This window comes from Miscanthus floridulus, chromosome 17, assembly GCF_019320115.1.
Source record: "Miscanthus floridulus cultivar M001 chromosome 17, ASM1932011v1, whole genome shotgun sequence".
NCBI lineage: Eukaryota > Viridiplantae > Streptophyta > Magnoliopsida > Poales > Poaceae > Miscanthus > Miscanthus floridulus.
The window spans coordinates 70177873-70186420 of NC_089596.1; the positions used below are offsets into that span (position 1 = coordinate 70177873).

The 8548-nt window shown below is 42.9% G+C and overlaps 1 pseudogene; it reads left to right on the plus strand.

Annotated features, from left to right (window-relative positions):
• The first annotated feature begins 4712 nt into the window (after positions 1-4712).
• Positions 4713-8103, plus strand: LOC136515769 (uncharacterized; annotated as a pseudogene).
• The last annotated feature ends 445 nt before the right edge of the window (positions 8104-8548 follow it).

Here is an 8548-nt window from a genome sequence, read left to right on the forward strand (position 1 = left end):
GTATTGCATCGAAACATAGTTGGACCTACAAAGTATAGTATACTAGAAGCATACTCCACATATTGCCACGGGAATTGCAGACGATTTAGAATGAAATTAGACTATATATAATTACTTATATGAAGGAATAAGCTATTAAATGTTAGTGGATTGCGTGGCATGTTGATGTGGACAGCTAAATGCTTATGTGCCTCGTTGAAGCCGGCATAATAATTGTGTGTGCTAGTAGGTTTTAATTGCTTGTGATAGTGCATTGCCGAGGCGGACAACTTGCATGTTGAGATACAATGTTAGTATGGTTAATTTAGGATTGTAAGAGGTATAGATGCATCATAATTGCATGTGCTCGTAGATTTTAATTGCTTGCGATAGTGCATGTTGAGATACAACGTCAGTGGAGTTTAGGATTATAATAGATATAAATATAGATAGATTGGTACTTAATGTGCTCCTTCCTATTGTTTGCAACTCATAGACGTTTTGGACACAGTAACACAAAATAAAGATTTAACCACTGTTTTTTATTACAATATAAATAAACATCTTAAAAGTTTATGTTTTTATGAATGTACTTTTCAAGACAAATCTAAACATAAAAGTTTGTAAACTAAATAAGCTACAAAGATTCTACAATAAAAGTTCTAAAAAATTTAACGCAAACCTGGTCCAATATGTTAGTGATTTGCAATCTTGAGGAAGTAGTTGCTTTACTTTCAAAGCCAGTATAGGCTATGAATAGTCATAGAAAATGTGTTTTGTACAATACGCTTGGGAGGAGAGGAATGATGCCTCTTTTTTGCACCATCACATGTATTAGGCTATTAGATAAATGCAAATTTATTGTATACTAGCGTGAGCCCCCACGCTGCGCGAGGGAAGGAGGGCGGGAAAAAAAGACGTAACGGGTTGTGTACTGTGCCATAACGGGCGCGTACACGCTGCGCGTGGGAAGGAGGGCGGGAAAAAAAGGAAAAAAAAAGACGTAACGGGTGTGTACTGTGCCATAACAGGCGCGTACTGTTCCGTATCCCCACGCTTTGCGTGGGAAAAAAATGGGAAATTTTTTTATCGGGCTGACACTGTTCCTTTTTCGGGGAAAAACTTATCGGTTTGATACTGTTCATCCGGTGCATGGTACTGTTGGTCTGCATTGTTGTGGGTCTGTGAAAACGCCGGATGAACAGTACGCGATGATGTGAAAGGCCTCAAATTTAAAGTTCTTATATAGAAGATATAGTGTTTTTCTTTTTTGTTTACTCACCAGCGATCTAGCATGTATTCACATCATGCTTGGAGATCAAATATTATAACAAACATTGATAGAAGCAGCTGCCTTAGTGAATGTGCAATGGTTTTTAAGATATAATTGTTGACACCAATTTTGGCATACCCAAAATGTGTGAAAACATTTATACCATATTAAATAAAATGGTATAGATGATCAAGTTTCATATGAATATGATATAGCCAAATAAAGAATAATATAACATCGCTAAAGAGGAAAAGAAGATGGAGCAAAAAGAAAAAGAAGACACACATGTACATATATGCATGAGCGTGTTCACGCCTTAACAAATAAATAAAAGCACGGCAATCACATGCCCCATAAATACACCGGTCGTAAATACATACACGCATATACATACACATGGGTTAATCAAAACATGTCCATGCAAGTACGTGTGTGTTGCATACACAGCAAGCATGTAGCCGTACGTGCATGCCGGCTAGGAAATGAGCTATTTCCTGTTCTCCTTAATCATTTCAGTTAAAGAATAAACAAATGGTCCAAATGCCAGTTGCCAGGCGAGGAGGCAGCTCCTGAGCACGCTTTACACACTCAAATAGAGTCAAGCGCCGGTCAGATCTCCCATTCGCTGCCGCGAGACCGGGTCATATGCAACTTCCACGTTCGCATGATCAGCGCGCTTAGCAATTCAAACAAAGGCGCCCGCGCCGCATAATCAAATGAAAAAGAGAGCCAAATTGCTTAGGAACGGCTGCTCGCTCATCTCTATAAATAGCAGGCCACGGTGGTCGTTGAAGAGCCCCCGGCTCCCCAATGGAAAGTGTCGCCAGGCTGCGCAGACATAAAGAAGCGCCGTCAGGCTGCCAGGATCACCACTCACCACCGCCCAAAGCGAAGCACCGCTAGGCTGTTGCCGTGTGAGCAGAGAGCAGAAGCACTGCTACGCTGCTGCTCCAGACCACCAGAAGCGCCGCTGTCAGGCTGCCGGCGTGGCTTGGGAGTTCCCTGTGGCGTTCGCCACGTGAAGCTGCTCCGGCTCAAGATCGACAACAAGGTGAGCGGCTGCATGGCGCTCCTATGATTCCTCTCTTGGTCTCTGATCTTCACGGGACTTCATCAGCAACTCCTGTCTCCTGGTAAACGACTAACTCCTGTGGCTGCGGATGAGCAGTGTACATGAGTCTTACCCCGATAAAAGGTAAAAGAAATGGTGATGGTTGCTCTATGCGCATGGGCCGCAAGCCCCGGTAAAAGGTCAGCCAACAGTGCCACGACCGCGCTTTGCGCATGGGCGATATGCCCTGGTGAAGGTGTAAAAAGGCAGCAAATATGCCTCAGTGAAATGCGGGTTTGGATGTATTTTGGCTCCACCCCATGGTTGAAAATTGGGTTGGACGCGCTTTGGCTCCACCCCGGTTATGTTCATGGTGAAAATTCGGTTAGACGTGATCTTGGCTCCAGCCTGGTTAAAGGTTTATGGTACAAAATTGGTGGACGCGTTTTGGCTCCACCCGGTTCATGGTAATTTGATATGGACGCGAATCGGCTCCATATCCAAACAAATCTACATGTGTTTTGGCCATGGCAATGCCAACCCGTTCTTATCATGCATCAAAGAAAATAAAGAACTCGCATGCTTCTACCATGAAGAAAGATCATGCATGGGTTTTTATCAAATCAAAGAAACAATCATATGTGCAAATGAAATTATATAAAAAATATGACATTGACAACGTACTGCATATTTAGTCCGTTAGCTAGGCATGCATATCATGTAATGTGCCATTAGTTCTGGCCAGCATCCGCTGTTTACACAAACCTTGGATGCCGCACAATCATCAAAGATCATGTGTCCACATAATCAAGTCATAAATAAACAAAAGAAAGGTTGTGCATGTTATGCTTCGTTAGCTAGCACCTCCCTTGCACAAAGCCAAAACTTGTCTTGAATGCCTGGCTTTGCATTTACAGCGACATAATCAAATTAAAGTACAAGCTCTGAACAAACCAAGATGCTAAGTTAGGGTTGCATCAAAACTGTCACATCTGCCACACCATGCAAATAGAAGCAAAGGCTAGCGTAAAGATTACATGCATCTTAATTACATTGCATTCACCCAAAACAGGTGGATTTAAATAAATAAGAAACTGAAGAAATTTAGTTTCTTCGTGCCAAATACCACTGTCATGACCGCTAGTGCTAATTATCCTGCTACGGCGCCTTGGTAAAATAAAATAACCAAACGTTACAAACACAAGACCTTAGCCCAAACTAAATAGGCTTTGTCTTGTTCATCATAATTTCCACACATGTCATCTATGCCCGGCATAGGCTCTCCAGGCTAGGTGCCGAGCATCATGAGTAAATTAAATGTTGCATCTTAGCTGATTGCACCCATAAAGGTCATGTTTAGCTAAGTCATTAAAATATATCAAATTAATAGCATCGTGCCATACCATGAGTCTGCATGTTAACCTTGATAAAATAAATTAATTGCACGCACCTCGGCAGAGTCGATGATGCAAACATTTCTTTCTAGGTCATGGCAAAATAAATACTTTGGCTTAGCTCAAATGAAAGATTGCACTATATGCTGAATAAATCCATGAACGAGCATCTCAAACATGCTAAATCATGATCTTAAATGATCCAAAAATACTATGTCAAATTTAGTCTCCAAAGTAAATTACGTGCATACATACATGATATTATGCACTAAAGAAATGTCCGACATACAAACAAATCATTTCCTCCTGGTCGTATATGCGTATGTGGCATGATCAAAATGCTCCATGCTGAGTTAGATAAATTTAGCACCATATCATGATCTGAATAAATAATAAGATATTCACAAATACTTTGCATAGATTAAATACATGAATATCATGGGTCGCTAGAAAGCTAGGCAAACTAGCGACCAATCGTACAAGGAGTATATGTTAGTTTCTCAACAAATGAAATTGTCATGCTTAAAAGAAATGACAATCGTCAAGTTCAAGTGTATGCCAAGCATATAAATTCATCCATCTGCAGCTACAAGACTGAAGACTTTGTTTTTTTTTGTAGTTTGTAATAGGTAGCCATATGATGTAATCTTATTTTCTATGTACTCATTTTGGAACTCTTAATCAGGGGTGTTCTCTACGCAGATGTAATTAACATATTTTTTATGCAAAAATAAGAATTATGGAAGTACGGAGTTGCAATACCTGCTCTTTTTCTTTTGTTCCATGTAAATTAAAACAAAACCAAATTTGTCTCTGCTGACGTGGAGGCGGGTCATAGCTGCTCGTTTTCCCACCATCAGATTCTGGCACGTTCGGTGGGACCTACTTCTCCCCTCATCTTTGAGTTCTGACATGGTTGCATCATATGGATTTGACCTAAATTGTCAAATGAAATTATACGCGCATTCATATTTGCATTCAAGAAAACTCATATATGGTTTTCTTATATGAAGGTATGGCCGAACGTGTTCAAGACTTCATCACGATCCGCATTGGTTCCCTCTGGGTCGATGTTCCCATGGGTCTCGTTCAAGCTTCCAACAGTGCTGGTTCACTCCACACTACAACTGCGTCGCCGGCTGTAGTTGCTCATGACCAAGAGGTCAATTCCAAGCCTGAGGAAGGGTTCATCCCTGTCATGTCCAAAGCCGCAAAGCAACGGGCAAGAAGAGTTCCTGCCAAAGCAAGGATGATGGCCTCCAATGAGTGCGCTACCAGTGTGCGCAAGGCCACATCATCCAATGTGGTTGCTCCTGGCTCATCCAAGCCCAAGAGCACCAAGTCCCCTAGTTCCAAGATGGCACCAAAGTTCTACCTCGCCACGCTTGGGGAGTGGTCTATCTATGCCAAAATGGTGTCGCCAACCAAGTCGACGCCACCAATGATGTCCTCTTCATCGACTCCAAAGATAAGGGGGAAATGCCACCTTCAATTACTCATGATAAGTTGGGGGCTGGTTCCTCCAAACCTGCCCCAAGCATACTAGGGGCACCTCCGACAAAGAATGCATTGACAATAGCTTTCCCACCTCCAAATAGAGGGATAGTGCTGCAGGATCAACCTCAACGTCCATAGCCCTGCAACAAAGGAAGGGCTACAGCGGTGGGAGAAATGGATCACCCGCGTCCTTCCAACAAAGGAAAGGTCGTGGCGATAGAATATAGTATGTCATCCACTGAAAGTGATTCATCTACAAAAAGCCAACTTCGGGCAGAAGCTCCTGAGTTTATCCACACATTGGTCTATAATCCCAGCAATGATCTACCTAAGCGTGATCTTCGGTGGCAAGGGATTCACCTCTCCCTCAATGATATAAAGAGGGGACATGTTGATCTGGCTATGACACTCTCTGATCCTATATCATCAGAGGTGGCACCATCATGACCTTCTGTACAAGATTCTATGTCTCCAAAGCGACACCACCTGACGGCAACTCAAAATCCTTCAAGAATGGGCCAACTTCAGTAATGCAATTGACTCTATGACTAATGCATAATGTGCTCATGTTTGTGATTCAATTTTGGCTCAACAAAGCAGGGAATATCACAGGATCCAAAATGCTACGAGGCAAGCTTTTTAGGCTTCCATCGAAAGGGCCATATGCTAGGACCTAAGGAGCTTGTTGCTTGGAGCATCCACATCCTCAGATAATATTGAGGGTGAAATCATGCGACGTGCTAAAACTTTGGCCAAACTACCCGAGCATCAAGAGTTCATAAAAAGGAACTCGAGGCGAGGGAGATATGCAAAGCAGGTTGCCAATGTATGTGCAAGACGTGCCAGCTTAAAGCAAAGGGAGATGGCAATACCAACTGACTCCACGTCTAGTTGGGTATGAGGGGACGCGTCATCAAGCCATGCTAGTGGCACCCAAGGAGAAATAAAAGAAGCCACTCCAAGAGTGGAAGATACAACGACACTAGCTTATCGGCCTCCTCATAAAAGAGCCTCAAGCAACCGTTTTGAGGTATTCTCTTCAATGCCGGTGAGTGTTGAGGAAGCAGCCTACAACACGAGTGATACTTCCTCCGCTTCTACACACTTCAAAAGAAAGAAGCCTCACAAACAAATTCCGATGGGTCATCGTCCGGTGACTCGAAGCTTAACAAACTCTGGTAATTCAAGAAATAATACTATCTATGTAGGGTCTTATAACCCCCTATTTGATGATCATTCTAACTTTGAAAATGAATTATTGGATACTGCAGGCTCGGCTAATCCAAACCCACTAAATGGTGAAGATCCACAAGCCTTAAGTGAGGATGGCTCACCATCTCCTCATAGTGAGAGTGAGCCAGGCGATGCTCAACAAGTGCTTGTCACAAATGAGGGTCAATCTGTTGAAGAGCAGATGAACCAAATGATGGCTGCATTGCAACACAAAGAAGCAGAGTTGGCTGCGCTCTGTGAGTAGGTGGCCAACACCAGAAATCGTACAAGTGATGTGAATGCTTCAACTAGTCATAATGGTCCCCATCCCCATCCCAACCTAAAATTACACTCGAATCCATACAGAGGATGATTTTTGAAGGTGTAAAAGCTCAATATATGCAAACACATTACTCCATACATCCGGGGTATGTGAAACCATATCCGCCGGAGGTGGACATGGTACCATTTCTGAACAACTATCACCAACCACAATTTAGTAAATTTAATGGGACCGGATCACCACATGAACATGTGGCCCATTTCCTTGCTGCGTGTCAAGATACAGCCCACAATGGAGCTCTTCTCCTCCGTCAATTTGTACAAACATTATCGGGTCCAGCTTTCACATGGTATAGCAAGTTGGCACCTGGCTCCATCTGTACATGGGAACAAATGCAAGACGCCTTCCTAGAGCACTTTTATAGCACTCAAAGGACGGTGGGAATAACTGAGCTGACTCAAACTTTACAAAGGCCAAATGAGAAAGCTGTGGATTTCATCAATAGGTGGAGGAATTTAAGCCTCCACTTCCCATAGCCAATCATCGAACCAGAAGTAGTTCGTATGTGTATGAATAACTTGAGCCCGAACATGGCCATTCACCTACAGGGTGTAAGGCCAATAACTTTTGAAGAGCTGTCCTCAAAGGCCATAGACATAGAGAATTATATCCATCACATGTCTTGTCCGCTGAGGACGTTCAACAAGGGGCCATTGGACAAAAACAACATGCGAGATAAGCCCACATCTTCTAAGTCGAAGCAAATGCAGGCCATGGAGGCAATGGTGGATCCGCAAAAGTCCCAAACTAGGGGCACCGTCACAAGATTACCAAGCAAAGGGGGGTGCACTAGCTCCTAGAAGGCCAACTCTTAGCGAGCGTCAAAATCAGAAGTACTCTTTCCCCGATGAAGAAGTGGGGGATCTCTTCATGGGCCTACAGGAGTTGAAACTCATAGAGCACCCCAAACCAAAAAGGCCGGAAGAAGCTGCTAAATTCGATGAGCCAAATTTCTGTCACTTTCATCACATCTTGGGTCATAAGCTCAAGGATTGTTTTGTGGTAAAAAACATGATACAAAAGCTCATAGATGAAGGCACCATAGATGCCGATCTACTCAAAAGCATGACAAATGGAAAGAAAACGGCTACGTCAAATGTCGCCACTTTTCAAAGTGATCCGGTGAGTTGTGCAACTCCAAAAATGTGGCCAACTTATGATCGATATATGATATCAAAACCTGAGCATGTTAATATGTCTTTCTCTGGGCATCCACAATAGCAAGCTAAGCACCAACACGAAGGCAAGGCTTTCCTTTGGTGGATCCACACCCCAAAATGTGAACCTTTAGGTTCCCAAAGATCAGGAGAGCGTCGACAGCAACTTTCAAGACTATTTGCTCTCCGACGAATGATGGAAAAGGGCGAAGGCCCACGCTTCTACCAAAATATAAAGAAGCACGAGGACAACCCCCTCGAAGAATATGCTGCTTTCCCCATCAGAGTTTTTGAAGATGATGAGGAGTCTCTTCACTTCTCTGAAGAAGAGGCACCCAAAGTTGAGGAAGTTCAGCTTAGATCAGGCCGTCAACTACCTAGGCCATCTCCTCAACAAAGAAATCCCATAAATGTAACTCCGAATGATGCGACTGACCAAACTCCTAATGTGTCGGTCAAGTATGATGTAATCTCGCACTTGAAAAGAATACCGACTATGCTTTCTGTGTATGATGCTTTGTGTCTCTCTTCTGATTTGTGAAATGCATTTATTACTGCACTTTCCTTCCCTAAATATTATAGGGTTGAGGTTTCACAAGCAGAAGTAAAATTATCCCAAACTCAATGTATTACATTCAATGA